Source organism: Chiloscyllium plagiosum, unplaced genomic scaffold (genome assembly GCF_037043375.1).
Source record: "Chiloscyllium plagiosum isolate Xiang-an unplaced genomic scaffold, Cpla_swu_hap1 HiC_scaffold_28, whole genome shotgun sequence".
NCBI lineage: Eukaryota > Metazoa > Chordata > Chondrichthyes > Orectolobiformes > Hemiscylliidae > Chiloscyllium > Chiloscyllium plagiosum.
Genome location: NW_028270166.1, coordinates 1,599,937 through 1,612,235, shown reverse-complemented (window position 1 = coordinate 1,612,235; position 12,299 = coordinate 1,599,937).

The following is a 12,299-nucleotide window of genomic DNA, read 5'->3' as shown; positions in this document are numbered from 1 at the left end:
TAGAGTGTCTTAAGTCTGTGAGGGGTTGCATATGTGTGTGTCTGTAAGGGTGTGTGTGAGTGTCTGTGTGCATGTCTGTGTATATGTGTGTCCGTGTGTATGGGAATGTGTGTGTATATAGTGCAATGGTGATCACCTGTAGTGTGACATGAACCCAAGGTCCCGGGTGAGGCCCTCCCTATGGGTACTGAACTTAGCTATCAGCCTCTGCTCAGCCACTTTTCGCTGCTGCCTGTCCCGAAGTCCGCCTTGGAGGATGGTCACCCGAAGGTCCGAGATCGAATGTCCTGGACCACTGAAGTGTTCCCTGCCATGTACATGGGGACACCTCCCACCATGTACATGGCAGGTACTCATGTGACTCAGCCAACATCTATCTCACACACTGCAGGCAAGGATGCCCTGAGGCATGGTACATTGGGGAAACCGAGCGGAGGCTACAGCAACGGATGAATGGGCACCGCACAACAATCAACAGACAGGAGGGTTCCCTCCCAGTCAGAGAACACTTCTGTGGTCCAGGACATCCGACCTCGGACCTTCGGACCTTAAATTTATGAAGAACAGTATAGCAGAGAAACAGGCCCTTCAACCCACCAAGACTGTACTGACCATGATGTCATCCTAAACTAATCCAGTCTGCCTGCATATGGTCTATTTCTCGCAATTCTCTGCCTGTTTGTGTGTCTGTATGAATGCCTCAACCTTTGCTGTCGTGTTTGATAGTTTTTGGAAACTTTCCTGAGAAGTGCATAAGTTAAACAGATAATGTTGATGAGAATGTTGATGAGAATTTGCAGACTTCCAGCAGATTCTCATCAGAACTTTGAGTCATTTTTAACATTCTTTCAGGAGACATGGTCATCGCTGGCTGGGCCCAGCATTTATCACCCCGTCCCTAGTTGCCCCTTGAGAAGGTGGAGATGAGCTGCCTTCCAGAACCGTGTGCAGTGGGTAGACCCAGAATGCCCTTAGGGAGGGTATCCCAGGATGCTGACCCAGCAACAATGAAGGTGATGCATTTCGAGGTCAGGACTTTTTGGAGCCTCAATGAGTTATCTCCTGTACTCGGCTGGGTTTGCACTATCATATTGTGGACATTGGAAAGGACACAATTCTGCAACAATACAACCAGCACACTTTTCAATCTCTTATTCAAACGTTTGCTGTGTTTTTCTCCGTGTTCTCTGTGCTCCCCCTCCTGGCCTGGGCAGCAAGTGTTTCTGTAAGTGACAAGGGAGAGATTCCTTCAGGGTCCTGCAGTCTCCAGTTAAAAGGTGTCACTGAGTGAGGGGTGAGCTGTGACCTACACACACTAGGGACAGCTGGAGTCTGGGACATGCTCACTGACAGGGTGAGGGGATGGGCTCCAGAGTCCAATTCTAATTGGGTGAGAGCGCCACCTGGGACTCCAGGATGTGAAATTTCCTTCCCACACCCTCCTCCCCCACCCCCCACTCTCGCTTTCCCCCTTGTCCACACCCCACCCCCTACCGTTGCTTCCCTCCTTGACCAGGCATTTCTGTCAGACTTGATTTGAGGAGATACTGAAGGTGGAGAGACTCCAGGAGAACTGGGAGTGGTTTTGGGAATGAAGCAGGATAGAATGAAGGTGCAATGTTGAGGGGCTGAAGGGCTGTGTGGGGTGATTAGCTATGCTGCAGATATGTTTGACACCATGGAAGGAGGGAAAGGATGTGGAAAGGAGATTGGTGCACTGTGTGTACCTTCCATACCGGGTTTGATTTGGCATCTGGGGACCAAGCAAGGATTTTAAGGACATTTTGAATTGGGGGGTGTAGAAATTCAGGTGAAAAGCCAGTGAGAAAGAAGCAAAGCTCTCTTAGGACAGCACCTTCCGAGATCAAACAACACATTTCCGCAGCAGTTAACCATAAGAGATATGGGCGGCACGGTGGCACAGTGGTTAGCACTGCTGCCTCACAGCACCAGAGACCCGGGTTCAATTCCTGACTCAGGCGACTGACTGTGTGGAGTTTGCACGTTCTCCCCGTGTCTGCGTGGGTTTCCTCCGGGTGCTCCAGTTTCCTCCCACAGTCCAAAGATGTGCGGGTCAGGTGAATTGGCTATGCTAAATTGCCCGTAGTGTTAGGTTAAAGGGGTAAATGTAGGGGTATGGGTGGGTTGCGCTTCGGCGGGTCGGTGTGGACTTGTTGGGCCGAAGGGCCTGTTTCCACACTGTAAGTAATCTAATCTAATAATGAGAGCAAGAACTGGGTCAGTTAATTAACTGATCCTCTCACCTCTATTTCTGTCTGTATTATTCAATGAAAACCACAGCTCACTATGTTTAAATGTGTGAGTCAGTGCTTCACAAGCTCTCATTGTGACCAAAAACTCTATTTGTTGGTAAGAAATCATACAATGAAGAAAGCTATTCATCAGAGTAAATGCCAATAAATTATTAACCAAACCCAACTCAAAGTTAGCTCTTCCTGACTGAGCTGTGGGCACAGATACTCTGCTCCGTGAGAACTTGTCTGTTTTGCCAAAGTGAAATTTGTCTTTCTGTTGTTCCACTTTGGTTTTGTTACTGACACGATTAAAGTAGGCACTTTCCAATTGGAAGTGATGGTTATGGGTGATGTTTTGCAGACTCTCAGTCACTGAGCAGCTCCCCTTGTTCACCGGAGTGAGATTTACTCACTGCTGTAAGATTCCTTTGATGATCATCACCTCAGATTTTCCATTGGATTGGGGATAGTGTGTGGATGATGTGTGGGATTGAATTTCTCAGTCTTTACTATGTGTACATTTGCCTTCATCCCGATTGTTGGAATGCTGGAGCAGCTGAAGTTGTGTTTTCTCAGGCAGCCTACAATCCCATTGGTATTTGCTGAAGTCAGTGAATCTAGCTCCCAGTTCCTCTGGATAGACATCACTGGGACCATGAGAGATTGAAGAGGTTTACTCCCAGCTTCATTTGTGCTCCCTCTCGGTTCGCGTGCACCTCTTTAGTTTCCTGAGCTCAAGTCTTCACAGTCACTGGCTGATGAGATGTTTATTGCTTGTGTTTGGTCAGTAGAGCTTTCCTCAGACTAGACTCAATCCCCAACAGCTCAGTTGGAGATGTTTCAGTATCTCTTCTCATCTCCTTAAGGATAATGACTATTTCCTTTCTCCAGAACATCACCTCAGGATATTACTTCTGCCATGCTGCCCAGTCTACTGGAGTTATCCCTTCCTTGATTATTCTTTTCAGCTCATGTTCAGGCTGAGTAATATTGGAATCTTCCTCAGGTGGTACCATGGTGCTCTCACTCACTCATCGACTTAAAGTCATAGAGTCATAGAGATGTACAGCACGGAAACAGACCCTTCGGTACAACCTGTCCATGCCGCCCAAATATCCCAACCTCATCTAGTCCTATTTGCCAGCACCCGGCCCATATCCCTCCAAACCCTTCCTATTCATATAACCATTCAAATGCCTTTTAAATGCTGTAATTGTACCAGGCTTCTCCACTTCCTCAGGAGAACACAGGGGGCCAACACCTTCAACATATTGTCTAGCTATCACCATTGTTAACAGCTAACCCGAGAATGCAACTTTTTAAAAAAAGGTTGTGTGATTTACACATGAAAGAAGTGAAACTATCATGGTATTCTAACAGATGAAAGACTTAACAGACAATCAATTTTTCAATGTATAATTTCAGCTACATCACACTGTAAATTATTGCTATAAATTCTGTGTGTTAGGATTGAGCCCTCCACTACCACCTGATGAAGGAGCGTCGCTCCGAAAGCTAGTGTGCTTCCAATTAAATCTGTTGGACTATAACCTGGTGTTGTGTGATTTTTAACTTTGTACACCCCAGTCCAACACCGTCTCTTCCAAATCTAAATAAGTCAGCTTCCAGTTGTCCAAAATGGCAGGATTCTGCTATTAGTGCAGACATCTGATCAATAGTCTCCTTCTCCCCTTGTATCCTGACATTGAACACACAACTGCTCATAAGCAAGATTAAAATGGGCTTTAAAGGATGTTTTTAACACTTTCAAAATCTCTCCTGTTTCATTAATTTGATCTGAATTTGAAGCACTCATTCCCTTGCACTGATATGAGGCTCGCTACTCTTGTTTTATTTAATTCTGCAACTAGTTCATAGGTTTGCTATTGAGAGTAGAAAAAATTCTAATTCTGTCTGACACTTTCTTTCTTTTCTACATAAGTAGGGGGTGGAAAGTTCAGACCTATTCTGACATACACAGACACTTACAGTTATAGATTTAGTTCAGATAGTTAGAGTGTGCTGTTACTAACACTAAGGTCATGGGTTCAATCCCCACCCTAAGCAGGTGTGTCATTGGGGCCTACAAGTTGCGTGTTCATACTTGAAGGATGTATGGTTTCTTTACTCAGAGAGTAGTAAGGGCGTGGAACGCCCTGCCTGCAACAGGAGTAGACTCACCAACTTTAAGGGCATTTAAATGGTCATTGGATAAACATATGGATGAGAATGGAATAGTGTAGGATAGATGGGCTTCAGATTGGTGCAACATCAAGGGCCCAAGGGCCTGTACTGCGCTGTAATGTTCTATGTTTATTTTGTTTTCTTTCACAATAGCTGGTTCTGAAGTTTCACACAATCTCAGTTGCACATTTCTGACATCATGTGACATACAATGTGTTTAATGGATTCCACAATGCCAAGTTGCAGACAGGGAGGACTCATGGACTAACAACAAGGCAATGATGTATAAAAGCACCCAGGACAGCAGCTGAGACTCTTCCCAGGTTCAAACCTATCCCAGGGAGAGCTGCCAGCATCTGGATTAGCATGAGATGGGTCCCCAGGCTCTCAGCGACCAGCCGCCAATCAGAGGTCTTTCAGGTTCAGAGAGGGCAGCTGGCTGTGACGGGAGGTAAGTATCAGAGTGGGACTTTAGCAAGGGAGATGCTCCCTCCCAACTCCTTGTAAATGTGATTAAAATAGACAACAAACTACCATTGCTGCCTTGGATTGGAGGCAGCTCTCTACAGAATGGCCTTTAGCTGTACTCAGACCCAAAGAGGCTGGGGGCAGGGGGGTCCCTCTCTGTCCCACACACCCCCACCCAAGGCAGTAAAACCATCCTCTGAAAAGTGGAGAGACTGCAGGCTGATTGGGACATCACACCGAACAGAGATCTTCACGAGTCTGCTTCGTGATTTGTTGAAGTCAATCTGGAATTTCTGAGCTACCGTCACCTTGTCCACACTTTCCACAGTCTGGGTCACTGACTAAATCAGAAACAGTTGTTTCCTGCTGTGACTCACAAAACCATACCAGTCAACAAGAAAGTTCAAATAATCGCCTGGAGGGAAGTGAAGCACTTTTTAAAAAAATCAATGAACCAATTAATATTAATGCTTCAGCATCAGGGCAGATGGTGGTGTCATGACAATGTCACTGGAGTAGTAATGCTGAACCCCAGACTAATATCCTGGGGTACATGGGTTCACCTCTTACCCAGGCAAATTGTGAAATTGGAATTCAGTTAGAAATCTAAAATAAAAAGATAGTCAAATGGTGAACATGAAACCATTATCAATTTTTGTAAAAACTCACCTGGTTCACAAATGTCCTTTAGGGAAGGAAATTACCATCCTCACCCGGTACCATGGGGCTGTGACTCCAGACTCCCAGTAATGTGGTTAGTTCTGAATCTCTCTCTGAGACAGCCCAGAAAATTCAAGGGGCAATTAGGGACAGATAATATACGCTGGCTGAGCCCATATCTAGAACATAGAACATGGAACATAGAACATTACAGCGCAGTACAGGCCCTTCGGCCCTCGATGTTGCACTGCCCTGTCATACCAATCTGAAGCCCATCTAACCTACACTATTCTATGTACGACCATATGCCTGTCCAATGACGACTTAAATGTACTTAAAGTTGGCGAATCTACTACCGTTGCAGGCAAAGCATTCCATACCCTTACTACTCTCTGAATAAAGAAACTACCTCTGACATCTGTTTTATACCTATCGCCCCTCACTTTAAAGTCGTGTCCCCTCGTGTTTGCCGTCCCTATACTTGGAAAAAGGCTCTCCCTGTCCACCCTATCTAACCCTCTGATTATCTTATATGTCTCTATTAAGTCACCTCTCAGCCTTCTTCTCTCCAACGAAAATAGCCTCAAGTCCCTCAGCCTTTCCTCGTCAGACTTCCCTCCATACCAGGCAACATCCGAGTAAATCTCCTCTGCACCCTTTCCAAAGCTTCCACATCCTTCTTATAATGCGGTGACCAGAACTGTACACAATACTCCAAGTGTGGCCGTACCAGAGCTTTGTACAGCTTCAGCGTAACCTCCTGGTGCTGGAACTCAATCCCTCTATTAATAAAAGCCAAAACACTGTATGCCTTCTTAACAACCCTGTCAATCTGGGTGGCAACTTTCAGGGATCTGTGTACATGGACACTGAGATCTCTCTGCTCATCTGTACTCCCAAGAATCTCACCACTAGCTCAGTACTTTGCATTCCGATTACTCCGTCCAAAGTGTATCACCTCACACTTGTCCACATTAAACTCCATTTGCCACCTCTCAGCCCAGCTCCCATCTGTGTCTCTCTCAACCTACTACATCCTTCGTCACTATCCACAACTCCACCGACCTTAGTGTCGTCTGCAAATTTACTAACCCACCCTTCTACACCCTCATCCAGGTCGTTTATAAAAATGACGAACAGCAGTGGACCCAACACCGACCCTTGCGGTACACCACTAGTAACTGGACTCCAGGATGAACATTTCCCATCAACCACCACCCTCTGTCTTCTTTCAGGAAGCCAATTACTGATCCAAACTGCTATATCTCCCACAATCCCATTCCTCTGCATTTTGTACAATAGCCTACTGTGGGGAACCTTATCGAATGCCTTGCTGAAATCCATATACACCACATCAACCGGTTTATTCCCATCTACCTGTTTGGTCACTTTGTCAAAAAACTCAATAAGATTCGTTAGGCACGACCTACCCTTCACAAAACCGTGCTGACTGTCCCTGATCAGATTATTCTTTTCTAGATGGTTATAAATCCTATCTCTTATAACCTTTTCCAACACCTTACCAACAACTGAAGTGAGACTCACTGGTCTGTAATTACCAGGGTTGTCTCTACTACCCTTTTTGAACAGGGGAACCACATTTGCTATCCTCCAGTCCTCAGGCACTATTCCTGTAGACAATGATGATTTGAAGATCAATGCCAAAGGCTCGGCAATCTCTTCCCTTGCTTCCCAGAGAATCCAAGGATAGATCCCATCTGGCCCAGGACACTTGTCTATTTTCACACTCTGCAGTATTTCTAATATATCTTCCTTGTGAACCTCAATCTCTTCTAGTCTAGATGCAAGTATCTCTGTATCTTCTTCGCCAACATTTTCATTTTCTATAGTGAACACTGTCGAAAAATATTTATTTAGTGCTTCCCCATCTCCTCTGACTCCACACACAACTTCCCACTATTATCCTTGATTGGCCCTAATTTAACTCTCGTCATTCTTTTATTCCTGACATACCTATGGAAAGGAGGAGAAAGTGAGGTCTGCAGATGCTGGAGATCAGAGCTGAAAATGTGTTGCTGGAAAAGCGCAGCAGGTCAGGCAGCATCCAGGGAACAGGAGAATCGACGTTTCGGGCATAAGCCCTTCCTTAGGGTTAACCCTGATCCTATCCGCCAACAACTTCTCATGTCCCCTCCTGGCTCTTCTGAGCTCTCTCTTTAGGTCTTTCCTGACTTCCTTGTAACCCTCAAGCGCCCTGAGTTTTCACATTTTGTCCTATCATAAGCCTTCTTCTTCCTCTTGACCAGGGATTCCACTTCCTTAGTAAACCATGGCTCATGCGTTCTATATCTTCCTCCCTGCCTGACAGGTACATACTTATCTAGGACACACAGGAGCTTTTCCTTGAATAAGCTCCACATTTTTAATGTGCTCATCCCCTGCAGTTTCCTTCCCCATTCTACGCTTCCTAAATCTTTCCTAATTGCATCCTAATTTCCCTTCCCCCAGCTGTAACTCTTGCTCGGTGGAGTACACCTATCCCTTTCCATCACTAAAGTAAAACTGACAGAATTGTGATCGCTGTCTCCAAAGTGCTCACCTACTTCCAAATCTAACACCTGGCCAGGCTCGTTACCCAGTACTAAATTTAAAGTGGCTTCGCCCCTTGTAGGCCTGTCCACATACTGTGTCAGGAAGCCCTCCTGCACACACTGGACAAAAACTGACCCATCTATAGTACTCATACTGTAGTGATCCCAGTCAATATTTGGAAAGTTGAAGTCCCCCATGACAACTACCCTGTCTCTCTCACTCCTATCGAGAATCATCTTTGCTATCCTTTCCTCTACATCTCTGGGACTATTCGGAGGCCTATAGAAAACTCCCAGCATGGTGACTTCTCCTTTCCTGTTCCTAACCTCAGCCCATACTACCTCAGTTAACGAGTCCCCAAACATCCTTTCTACAACTGTAATATTCTCCCTGATCAACAATGCCACACCTCCCCCTCTTTTACCGTCTTCTCTGTTCTTACTGAAACATCTGAATCCCAGAACCTGCAACAGCCATTCCTGTCCCTGCTCTATCCATGTCTCCGTAATGGCCACAACATCGAAGTCCCAGGTACCAACCCACCCTGCCAGTTCACCCACCTTACTCCGGATGCTCCTCGCGTTGAAGTACACACACTTCAAACCAGGTTCTCGCTTGCCAGTGTTAGATACTTGATTTGGGAACTCCCTACTCTCAGCCTCTTCTGTACCTGTCGTACAATTTTGGTTCCCATCCCCCTGCTGTATTAGTTTAAATCCACCTTAATAGCTTTAGCGAATTTCCAACCCAGGACATGGGTACCCCTCTGGTTTAGATGAAGACCATCCTGCTTGTAGAGGTCCCACCTACCCCAGAAAGTGCTCCAATTATCCAAAAACCTGAAACCCTCCCTCCGGCACCATCCCTGTAGCCACGTGTTCAACTCCTATCTCTCCCTATTCCTCACCTCACTAGCACGGGGCATGGGCAGGAAACCAGAGAAAACAACTCTGTTTGTCCTAGCTCTAAGCTTCCATCCTAGCTCCCTGAATTTCTGCCTCAAGTCCCCATCTCTCTTCCGACCTATGTCATTGGTGCCAATGTGGACCACGACTTGGGGCTGCTCCCCCTCCCCCCAAAGGATCCCAAAAACACGATCAGAGACATCACGAACTCTGGCACCTGGGAGGCAACACACCAACCGTGAGTCTCTCTCGCCCCCACAGAACCTCCTACCTGTCCCCCTAACTATCGAGTCCCCAATGACTAATGCTCTGCTCCTCTTCCCCCTTCCCTTCTGAGCAACCACGCAATATAAACTGTTCTACTTACCCTTCCCAGAAGTCCTTTGCTCACTCCTCCCTCACTGGCCTGAAGGTAAGAAGTTTAAATATACTTACTGGCCTTCCCAATAATCATCTCGCACCAACCTCACTTCCTCCCGGCTCACGCCTCTCGCTGCTCCTCAAAGATTTTTTGAAAATGCCAGTCTGATCCCTCACTGATACTTTTTGATTGTATTTGTAGTTTCTGTGGGACAGAGTGGGATTGCTGACAGTGTTATCCAGGACAGACTGCATCAGCCATTGCTCTGGAACTGAAACTGGAGCTAGCCAGCTCAGTCAGCACACTGCTCTCTCATTCAGCTGAGCTGGCTTTATTAATCCTTTGGAAGGTTAGCTGAGGGAAGGTCCTCGCCCACTGACCCCATGGTTTCAGTGAATAAACATCAGGCCTGAGCTACCTCAGAGAAACACAAACAACGTGAACAAATAAGACAAGTCTTGGGCACAGCTGCTTAGTGAAGACTCTGTAAGTTGGATCCATTTCAGTGCCTCATTCCTCAGTGTCTGTGAGAGTGTGGTTCACCTTTCACATTTCCTGCTGTATATTATCACTTCTTTTAGTTCACGAGCATTTATTGTCCGTCCCTAGTTGCCCCTTGAGAAAGTGGGGTTCCGCTGCAGTCCGTGGGCTGTGGGTAGACCCATAATGCCCTTAGGGAGGGAATTTCAGGATTCTGACCCAGCGACAGTGAAGGAACAGTGATATATTTCCAAGTCAGGATAGTGAGTGGCTCGGAGGGGAACTTGCAGGGGGTGATGTTCCCATGTATCTGATGCTCTTGTCCTTCAAGATGGAAGTGGTCGTGGGTTTGGAAGATTCTGTCTGAGGAAACTACAAAGTACAGTTTGAGGAGACTTTGAGAAGGAGAAAATATTTCAAAACACTCCACTATATTGTGAACTCAGCATGTACCATCAATGCAGCTGTGTTTGATAGCATTTGTTACTTTTACTTCCCCTATTGCAGTGACTGGGTGATTGTAACTCACCACCAGTGTCATCAGCAGAGATTCCAGTACAGGAATTCAGTGACGGTGTCCTCATTGTCTTCAATACCATTGGCAGTTCCTCAAATACTGAAACAGTCCATGTCCACACCCAGGCTTGGTAAGACAAGTGGCAAATAGAATCCCGACAGTACAGATAGAGGCTGTTCAGACCTTTGGGTCTGCACTGACCTTGCACAGAGCATCCCATCCAGACCCAGACCCAGACCCAGACCCAGACCCAGACCCCTACCCTGACCCTGTAAACCTGCATTTCCCATGGCTGACCCACCCAACCTGCACACCTTTGTATCGTGGGAGGAAATAATTATTGGATAATGGAACTCTTTCAGGGGAAGGTGGGACCTCTACAAACAGGATGGTCTCCACCTGAACCAGAGGGTACCAATATCCTGAGTGGGGGGGGACTTTGCTAATGTTCTTCGGGTGGGGGGGGGAAATGGGAACCTGAATTGCAGTTCCATTGTACAGGAGGTTGAGGATAGTGAGGTCAGGGATAGGTTTACAAGGTCACGAGAGGGCACCAGCAATTAGGATGTTGGTTTGAAATGTGTGTGTGTCAATGCCAGGAGCATCCGGAATAAGGTGGGTGAACCTGCAGCATGAGTTGGTACCTGGGATTTCGATGTTGTGACCATTTCAGAGACATGGCTAGAGGGACAGAAATGGTTGTTGTAGATTCTGGGATTTAGATGTTTCAAGTAAGAACAGAGAAGATGGTAAAAAGAGGTAGGGGTGTGGCATTGTTAATCAAGGGTAGTATTACAGCTGAGAGAACGTTTGAGGACCCATCCACTGAGGGAGTTTGGGCTGAGGTTAGAAACAAGAAAGGAAAGGTCACCCTGTTGGGGGTTTTCTATAGACCTCTGAATTGTTCCAGGGATGTAGAGGAAAGGATAGTAAAGGTGATTCTCGATAAGAGTGAGAGTAACAGGGTAATTGTTATGGGGGTTTTAACTTCCCCAATATCTCCAGCATCTGCAGACCTCACTTTCTCCTCAAAGATTTCAACCTACTGCGAATCCTCTTACAAGGATGCCTTCCTTGAAGAAGCTCTCTTTCTCTCTCTACAAAGGTTTCAGTGAGTCCCTCTCTCACTGCACCCCCCAGGTCATCTCCTCTGCACAGAAGCTCTTCAGCCACATTCTCAAACAGACTCGCTACCACAGCCACATCTTCCTCAGCACCTGCCTACGGAACCGACTGATCCCGCACGGACTCCGGACTATGTTCCGACCAACAAAACTTGGACCTAACCAGGACAACCAGTACCTACAACAAATCCGAAGCCTCCAGCAACAGACGTCCCTCCGGATCCTCCACTCCACGCTTGCAGCCATGCGCCGCTACCTACATTCCCTGCAACTCGACCTGGCCCAGCTCAGGACAACACTCTCACAGACCTGCCCCAGCTCAGAACAACACTGTCACAGACCTGCCCCAGCTCAGAACAACACTGTCACAGACCTGCCCCAGCTCAGAACAACACTGTCACAGACCTGCCCCAGCTCAGGACAACACTCTCACAGACCTACCCCAGCTCAGAACAACACTGTCACAGACCTGCCCCAGCTCAGGACAACACTCTCTCAGACCTGCCCCAGCTCAGGACAACACTCTCACAGACCTGCCCCAGCTCAGGGCAACACTCTCACAGACCTACCCCAGCTCAGGACAACACTCTCACAGACCTACCCCAGCTCAGGACAACGATCTCACAGACCTGCCCCAGCTCAGGACAACGATCTCACAGACCTACCCCAGCTCAGGACAACACTCTCACAGACCTACCCCAGCTCAGGACAACGATCTCACAGACCTGCCCCAGCTCAGGACAACACTCTCACAGACCTGCCCCAGCTCAGGGCAACACTCTCACAGACCTA